The 8175-nt window shown below is 49.8% G+C and overlaps 1 non-coding gene across 4 annotated transcripts; it reads right to left on the reverse strand.

Annotated features, from left to right (window-relative positions):
• Positions 1–713: 713 nt before the first annotated feature.
• LOC100476579 lies at positions 714–7891 on the reverse strand. 4 transcript variants are annotated; one of them, XR_004622761.1, is made up of 6 exons: positions 5313–7891; positions 4279–4860; positions 3270–3322; positions 2938–2969; positions 2459–2500; positions 714–2186 (listed from the first exon to the last, which is right to left on the reverse strand). It is a non-coding gene; the product is annotated as a CEA cell adhesion molecule 5 (transcript). The 4 variants fall into 4 exon arrangements; XR_004622763.1 differs by having other exon boundaries at positions 4279–4399; positions 5313–7881; XR_004622762.1 differs by having other exon boundaries at positions 4279–4399; positions 4727–7881.
• Between the last annotated feature and the right edge of the window lie 284 nt (positions 7892–8175).

The raw sequence follows: 8175 nt of genomic DNA on the forward strand, positions 1-8175 counted from the left end.
GGTGCCACTGGATACCAGAAATAGAAAAAAAGTATGGACTGAAAAAAGTACCTGAAGAAATAATGGTCCAAGAAGCTGAGTGAACCCCGAGCGCGATAAGCAGTCACACTGAGATACATCGCAAAGTTCTGGAAACTAAAGACGAGAGAAAAAAAATCTTTGAGAACAGGCAGAGAAACAACCCATGGCATATGAAGGAACACTGATTTAGTGACGGTAGGTTTGTATCCGACAGCACGGAGGCCAGAAGGAAGCGGCAGGTTTCTCAAGTCGACTACAAATCCTGTATCCGGCGGAATGATCCTCAGGAGGAAAGGGGAACTAAGGAAATTTCCTGATGAAGGAAGAACATGGAATTGGCTGCCAGCTGACCTACTACTAAAGAATAGCCAAGGGAAAGATGTCCCGTTCATCCTTCTCTGTGGCTTATACCTGCTCTCCTATCTGAAAGCTAACTGTATTTACTTTGTTTTGAAGAAAACTCTGCCGCTAACATTGGGCTCAAACTCATGAGCTGGAGATCAACAGCCACACGCTCCACCCAGCAAGCCAGAGAGGCACCCATGACCAAATTTGAAATAATTGAAATCAGGCTATGTTCCTTGAAAATAGTAATCAAACTAGAAAACAGCAATAGAAAGACACCAGAAAAATCTTTGAAACATTGGAGAGCAAGGTACGTATTTGTAAATAATCTGTGGGTCAAAGAGAAAGTCTCAAGGGAAATTTTAAAAATACACAGAGTTAAATTATATATGTTAAAAACAAATCTCCACCATTTGTGGGATGCAAATTATGCTGCGCTGAGAGGGGAATTTGTAGCATGAAATGCTTACGTTACAGAAGAGGAAATATCTCAATAATCTAAGTTCTTACCACAATACCTAGGAAAATAAGAGCAAAGTGAATTAAAAGCAGAAAGAAATAAATTGTAACAGTAAGAACACCCAGGTGGCCATTCTGTTGGCCACTGTGAGTGGACAGAATGGACCCGAGCCCCCTGGAAGGGCAGGGCTGGTCTGCAGCATCAGAGTTGGTTCTGTGGGTGGGATGGGAAAGAGAAAGATGGGGGTGACAGTGCGGGCCCTAGTGTGTTCTCTTCCTCTGAGGGGTCACAGGCAGATGTAGGAACCCTCAGATGTTGGATTCTCCCCGGGGAAATCTTCAGGCCCCACTTGTCCCTTGGGTGGAAGGTCTGCTCTGCTGGGAAGGGCAGGCAGATGGCAAAGGATTCTGACTCCAGGCACAGGGCTCAGCAAGGAGGAGCTGGGAGAACAGCCCAGGGTTCTGCTGAGCCATGCTGCCTAGGGGGTCAGCTGGGGCTTGGGAAACAGGAGGCTGTGCTCAGGGGTGCTCCAGTCTGGGTGATGGGTGTGTTTCCAAGGTCAGGCACCAAGGGTCAGAAGTTAATCATGAAACATGTCTTCCTTATTGTAGACAAGAGAGGGGCCTGACTCTCAGGGGTCAGAAGGTTCCCCAAGAGGCTGGAGCAGACTCCGAGACTCCCTGAGGCCACCCTCTGGGGGCAGCAATCAGCCATGCAGGGAGCTGCTGTTGATGTGACAACAAGTAACATCCAGACATGCGCAAAGGGTTTATGATTCACATGAGAGCAGAACTGGGTTGTCCTTGTGATAGCATTCTGCCTCATTGCATCTTTTTTCTGTAGAACAGAAATGGGCAGCCTCTCCAGCAGTCCCTCAATGCCTCCTCCCTGCTCAACTCGATGAGACCCTGTCCGTGGTGCTGATGACCCCCAGCTGCTCCCAGGTCTTGGGAGCCATGATGTTCCAGTTGTGTCTACTTTTTCTCCATTCTTAACAAGGAGCATTATGAACAAGGGAGAGGTAGAGAGGGCTGCAGGGAGTGTGGACTGGCCTCTGTCTCCATCACGTAGGGCAGGGGGGTGCTGTGGGCATCACTGCAGGAAGTGACTCCACTGTCTGATGACGAAGTCCAGGCTGCCCACCAGCAATTTATAGAGAAGGCTGGTGAAAAGCCCAACCCTTGGTCAATGTCTCTGAATATCCTCAGGGCCTAGAGCTGGTTCTATGGTTCCGACTTCAGCTCCTGACCCCGCTAGAGTCCTGGGTCTCAGGGCGCCCCAGGCACTTGGGAAACTAAGAAGCCATTTCTGCTTTGTGGTTAATCTTGCAGTAAATGTTTGCGTCGGGCTGTTGTAATTCCTGTAAAAGAAGAAGAGGCCTCTGAGCCCCTGTCACCTCCTTAGAACATATCTGGGTGACTTAAAGGTTCTAGACTCATCTGGGCTGCTCTCTGGGAGCCTGGCTGTGTCCCACAGGTTTCTGTCCCAGGCCACTCCTTTCTCCCACTACCCCCTGTTCCCTCTTTGCTCTGCTGTTTTCTGAATCTGAAAGCACAGCGCCAGGGGCAGGCTGGGGGAGATCTCCATCTCCCACGGGCTTCGGGGACCAGAGCAGTCATTGCCCTCACTCACCTGGTAGATAGGAATGGCTGTGGTGGGGCTGGGCAGGGAGTCCTAAACAGGAGAGAATGGGTGTTGGTAGACAGAGAGGGAGGGTCATTTCTCTACAGGAGTGACCAGTTCTGCCTCTTGAAGTGCCTTCTCCAAGACCATTGACCCATACTCCAGTCCCCGACCACTGCCCATGGCATCTCCTGCCCCTTCATGTTAGCCCAGGAACCCTGGTGATGCTCCCAGTAGCCACTCTGCCCCTGGTGGACTCCAGGGTTCTCCTTTGGCCAGCTTAGGAGAGCAGGGACAACTCAGAACATGGTGGGGGGTGGTCCTGCCCCTGAGGAGTGTCCAGTCCTGGCCAGAACAGGGCGTGCCTTGTCCTGGCTACACTGGGGGAAGCAGAGTCTGCTCTATGCTGCTGAATTGGTTGGTTACCCTGCCTTCACCCTGCACAGCCTGGACCCCAGTGGGAAGAGTGGTGGAGGGGGAGAGCTTACCGGGGATGTGGAGCTGCTGGCTGGAGCAGGGCCTGGGAAAGAGACAGGTGTAGCACCAGGGCTGTGAAGAAGATTGGGCCCACCCTCCCAGGAGGGTCAGGTTCGCAGCTCTCAGAGAACCAGGGAAGAGGAGCACATCCCAGGGAGAGACTCACTGGTCATTTTAGGGCCCATGAGCTCAAGGTGCTGACCTATGACCTAGTCATTTGGGGTGCCCTGTGCTGAAGCCACAGAGAAAGGGTCAGAGGCCCCAGGGGGTTGACTGCCAGGTGTGGACAATGTGGGGCAGAACTACTGGGCTCCCAGTCCGCCTGGGCTGAAGAGATACTCACGGGGGGTGGATGCCGGGCCCCAGAGCTCTCTGAGATCACTCCAGCCACTGGCCCTAGGAAAGATCAGGCTTATGTGTGACAGGTGCATGGAGAGGTTGCAGCTTTGGTATTAGAACAGGGGATAAGCAGGATTCTCATTCCAGGAAGGGATTAGAGACCACCTCTCTCTACCAGTGCTGTTTAGCAGTGGAAGGACCAAAGAGAGGGAATAAGGAAAGGCCTTGGGGAGCCCAGAGGGGAAGACCCTCAAGCTGATGGACATCTAAGAGAAAGTGTCCTGAAAAGGAATGGAGGAACCAGGAAAGGAATCAAACATGAGGGGTTTACTGAGTGGAAGGTTCAAGGCTATAGCTGCGTGTCGAGGACACTTGGGGAGCCCTGGTTATGTTGGATCCCTAAATGTGGTGCCCTGCAGTGGCCACACCCTCCCCCACTCAGGCCAGGAGATGCTGAAATGTGACAGTGGCCTGTCCTCTTCTCCATCTGCCTGGACAAGAGGCATAAAGGATATCCCAGGACCTCTAAATGGCCGAACCCGGGTTCTCTGGTCTCACACATCAGGGCTGTGGCACCTGCATCTGCCATTTGAGGGATGACCCCATCTCCCTGTCAAGCTCTTCCACTCTCCATTGCGAGACCTGGACCAGGACCCCCCTCAGATCCTGAGGTTGCAAGGCCTCTGACAGGGAGTGTGGCCTTAAAGAAACCACGGGAGGTGCTGTTTACTGAGTACTTAGTCCTGTCAGCACTGCTGTAGGTTTGCCAAGTGAACCAGGACAGCCCTCAGGGGCTGTTGCCTAATTGTCCCTAATTTATAACTGAGAAATATGTGAAGGAAGCACCCTGGTCAGCAGCTAGTGAGGAAGGAGCCAGAGGGAATGAGAGCAAAAATCCAGGGGTTTTGGGAGGCCTGAAATGGCCAGCCCAGAATCCTAGGTCAGGATGGGGTCCCGTTGTGGCCCGTGGTCAACTGCGGGACAGGGTCAGTGTATAGGAAATTCCATCATACCTTCCAGTCCTTATGCGGAGCAGGAAACACCCCAGGGCAACTGTCAGTGCCAGTCCGACCAGAACCCCGACTGCAATGCCAATGATGGACCCCACAGGGAGACCTATGGTGCTTCTTGTATCTGAATGAAGAAGAAAAAAGGATGGGAATGAGTCCCAAGTCAAATCTTGGGAAACCCGGAGGGGCCATGGGTAAAGGGCCTGGTTAGTGAGGAAGAAAGGCCTTGAGGTCTGACTGGTGTGTGTTGTCACCACAGTGTCCCATCCCCTTGGCCACTACACCATTTTTGTTCCTCACAGTGAAACCCTGGGCTTGCTTTAATCTTCACAATGTCACCTGACACACTTGGGGACAGCACTGGTATCCTGTTTATTTTCCTCTCACATGATGCCTCTTCCATGTGTCTTCTGTTCCATCACCATTGATGGTCTTAGAGGGAGGCCCTTACCTGTGCACTCCTCACTGATTAAAGAGAATAATGTCAGCTGACTGCTTTCAAGGTCGGCTCTGTGCCAGGCACGTGGGGAACGCGTTACATCCACGAGGGGGCTGGCTGTGATCTCCACTTTGCCAAATGAGCATCTGAGTGTGTAAAGGGCTTCAGTAAATCAGTGGAGATCACAGAGTTAGATCATGAAAACGCTTAAATCGAATTCCCTAATTACATTACAGCTAGTAAAAAAACATTAATAACAAAAAAACAATAGCTGCTAAATTTCATTGAGCCTGAATCTGTGAATGATGCTGTCTCAGGAATCTATCTCATGAATTCATATTAACAACCCTCACAACAGCTGTGAGATCCAGCTTTCTTTCCAGTTTTAGAGATGAGGAAACTGAGGTTCAGGAGTTTGAGCATATTGCCCGAGGTCCAACAGCTGGTACATATCAGAACCAAGATGCTAACAAGATTCATCTAATTCTGGGGAATTTTATCCACAGTAACCTAGAGGCTCTGAAGGAGGCTCCCACCTCCTGTAGGCCTGCCAGTAAAATATATAGGGGGGATGGGGCAGGGGTTGAGGGTCACTCACATCTCACATCCAGCCTGATGGGGTCATTTTTGCTGCAACTGACCAGGTTGGAGACCTTACACTCTAATTCCCTGCATCCTCCCTCCGACAGGGTCTATGGTGAGGGTGCTGTTTTCCTGCAACAGCTTCATCCTCTCCATGAGCTTTAGACTCTGACCATTGAAGAACCAGTGGATGGAGACCCCAGGATTATATGTGGAGCAGGTCAGGACCACAGAGTCCTTATGTTCTGTGACTGTGGTGTTGTAGGCCTGGACAAAGGGCTGAGCCACTGGCTCTGTGGAGAAACACAGGAGGTGATGGAATGAGAATCGGCTTGTACTGGGGCCACATCCTTCCTCTGAGATGGCAGCCTTTCCGAGGGTCCCAGCAAGCTCTGCAAAGGTGCCTCAGAGGATTGCTGTCTGCAGAAGGCTGAGTGTCTTTGTTTAGGTGATGATCTGTAAGGAGAGGGCTGTACCTCCCCCTCTGACCCTCAGTCATGTGTCTGCTCTGCCTGGACATCTCTGTAGTATCAGCACCAGGAACCTCTTAGCCCACATGGCCAGCAGCCTCATTATCAGGGGGAATTCTTTCCCATGGACTTCTGTGTGATTTTCTTGAACTTCTGTGACTTTGAAAGATCAGGCCTCATTCCATATATACCTTTCCAATATGTTGGGGAGGAAGACTCACAGCCCTTCTATCTCTGTGTCCAAGGCAGCTTCATGTAAAGTAGGGAAGTCATTTACACTGTTAAAATTTACTAGGGAATAAGAGCCGCCTGCCTGTCTTCATTACCTTAGGAATCAAAGAGTTTTCAGTCTACAGGATTTCCCACTCTGAAGAAGACTCTTACTTCCATATCTGTGAATTGACACTCATGGTGAAATACTTCTGTAGAGAAGAGGTTACTGTATAGAGAATACTGACACCCTTACAAATAGAAGGAAACTACTGCAACATAATGAAGGCCTTCCATGAAATGCCCAGAGCCAGGATCATACTCCATGATCAAACACTGAAGACCTTTCTTCTAAGATTGGGTAGAAGATAAACATGCCACTCTCACCACATGTATGCAACACAGTACAGAAGTCCAGTCCAAAATAGTTAGGAGAAAAAAAAACACAGAATATAATGAAATTGGAAAGAATAAGTACAATCATGTCTGCTTACAGATGACATGAACTTTATGTACAACATCCTGAAGATTCCACAAAAAATTGCTGAACTAATAAACAATTTCAACAATTTTGCAGGCTACAAAGTTAACATACAAGTATCACTGTGTTCCTGGGGTGCCTGGGTGGCTCAGTCGTTAAGCTTCTGCCTTCGGCCCAGGGCATGATCACAGGGTCCTGGGATTGGGCCCTGCATTGGGCTCCCTGCTCTGCTGGGAGCCTACTTCTTCCTCTCCCATTCCCCCTACTTGTATTCCTTCTCCCGCTGGCTATCTCTCTCTGTCAAATAAATAAATATAAAAAATCTTAAAAAAAAACACCCCACTGTGTTCCTGACGCTAACAGTGAAGTACCCAAAAAAGAAATTAGGAAAACAATTCCATTTGCAATAACATTAAAAAGAATAAAATACGTAGGAAAAAGGAATCAAATACTTAGGAATCAACTTAATTAGTGAATAATAGGCTGTTTATGGAAATCAATAAAACATTGCTGCAAGAAATTACAGAGGACACAAATAAATGGAAAGACATCCCATGTTCATGGATGATGAGACTTAATATTGTTAAGATGACAGTGTTACCCAACACTTTTTAAAAAGATTTTATTTTTAAGTAATCTCTATACCCAACGTGGGGCTGAAACTCACAACATCGAGATCAGGAGTTGCATGACCCACTGACTGAGCCAGCCAGGTGCCTCCCTATGAAATTCTGAAGGAAATATTTTACAGAAATAGGAATTTCCAAAAATTCACATGGAATCTCAGGGGCCTCAAACAGCCAAACTTATTTTGAAAAAGAACAAAATGGAGGACTCCCACTTCCTGGCTGCAAAGCTACAGTAACCAAAATAACAGGGGTTTGGTATAGGGGAGTTAAGATTGTGGAGCAGTAGGGGACCCCTTTTTCAGCCAGTCCCCTGAGTCGAGTTGGATAGGTACCAGACCAGCCTGAACATCCACGGAAGCAGCCTGAGATGCAGGAAGATATATCTGGATCTCTACAAAGGAATCTCCAGTGCTGAGTATTGAGGTACGAGGCAGGGAGCCATGAAATCGCACACAGATATCAAAAGATAAACGGAAGGGGGAGGGGGCCGTCGCGTTTGGGTGCCGGGAAGCAGTAGCCACCTGCACGGGGGAGTGGGTGGACTCGCGGACCGGCACCCATGAGAGAGCAGACTGAGACTGTGAGCAGGGGAACGCATGCCACCAGACTGAAACGGAGCTCCGGTGTGCTCACTGGAACCAGACTGAGACCAGGACCTCAGGGAGTGCGCAGGGCGGCCGGTGGTGTTAGAAACACAAAGGACAGAGACAAGCCGGCCCTGGAAGTGAGGACTGGGACACTGGGTGTGGGGCGCACATCCCGGGATGCTGCAGGGTTGAGCAGCACCAACAAAACAGAGTTAAAGTGGCCAGAACATCAGTGGAGAACGGTCCTTGATCCCTTTGTTCTGAGACAGAGGCTGAGATTCGGCCAGTGCTGCTCTGAATCTCAGAAGAGGCACAGCAAACTGCCAGGGAAAGCCACCAGAGAACAAAAGCCTGGAAATACCGGCTCACAGTGTGCCCATCCCCATTCCCCTCGCAGGGGACACAGAGACTCTACCNTCGCAGGGGACACAGAGACTCTACCCAAACAGGGTTGCCTGAGTATCGGAGCGGCAGGCCCCTCCCCCAGAAGGCAGGCTGAAAA

Source organism: Ailuropoda melanoleuca, unplaced genomic scaffold (assembly GCF_002007445.2).
Source record: "Ailuropoda melanoleuca isolate Jingjing unplaced genomic scaffold, ASM200744v2 unplaced-scaffold2066, whole genome shotgun sequence".
Taxonomy (NCBI): Eukaryota; Metazoa; Chordata; class Mammalia; order Carnivora; family Ursidae; genus Ailuropoda; species Ailuropoda melanoleuca.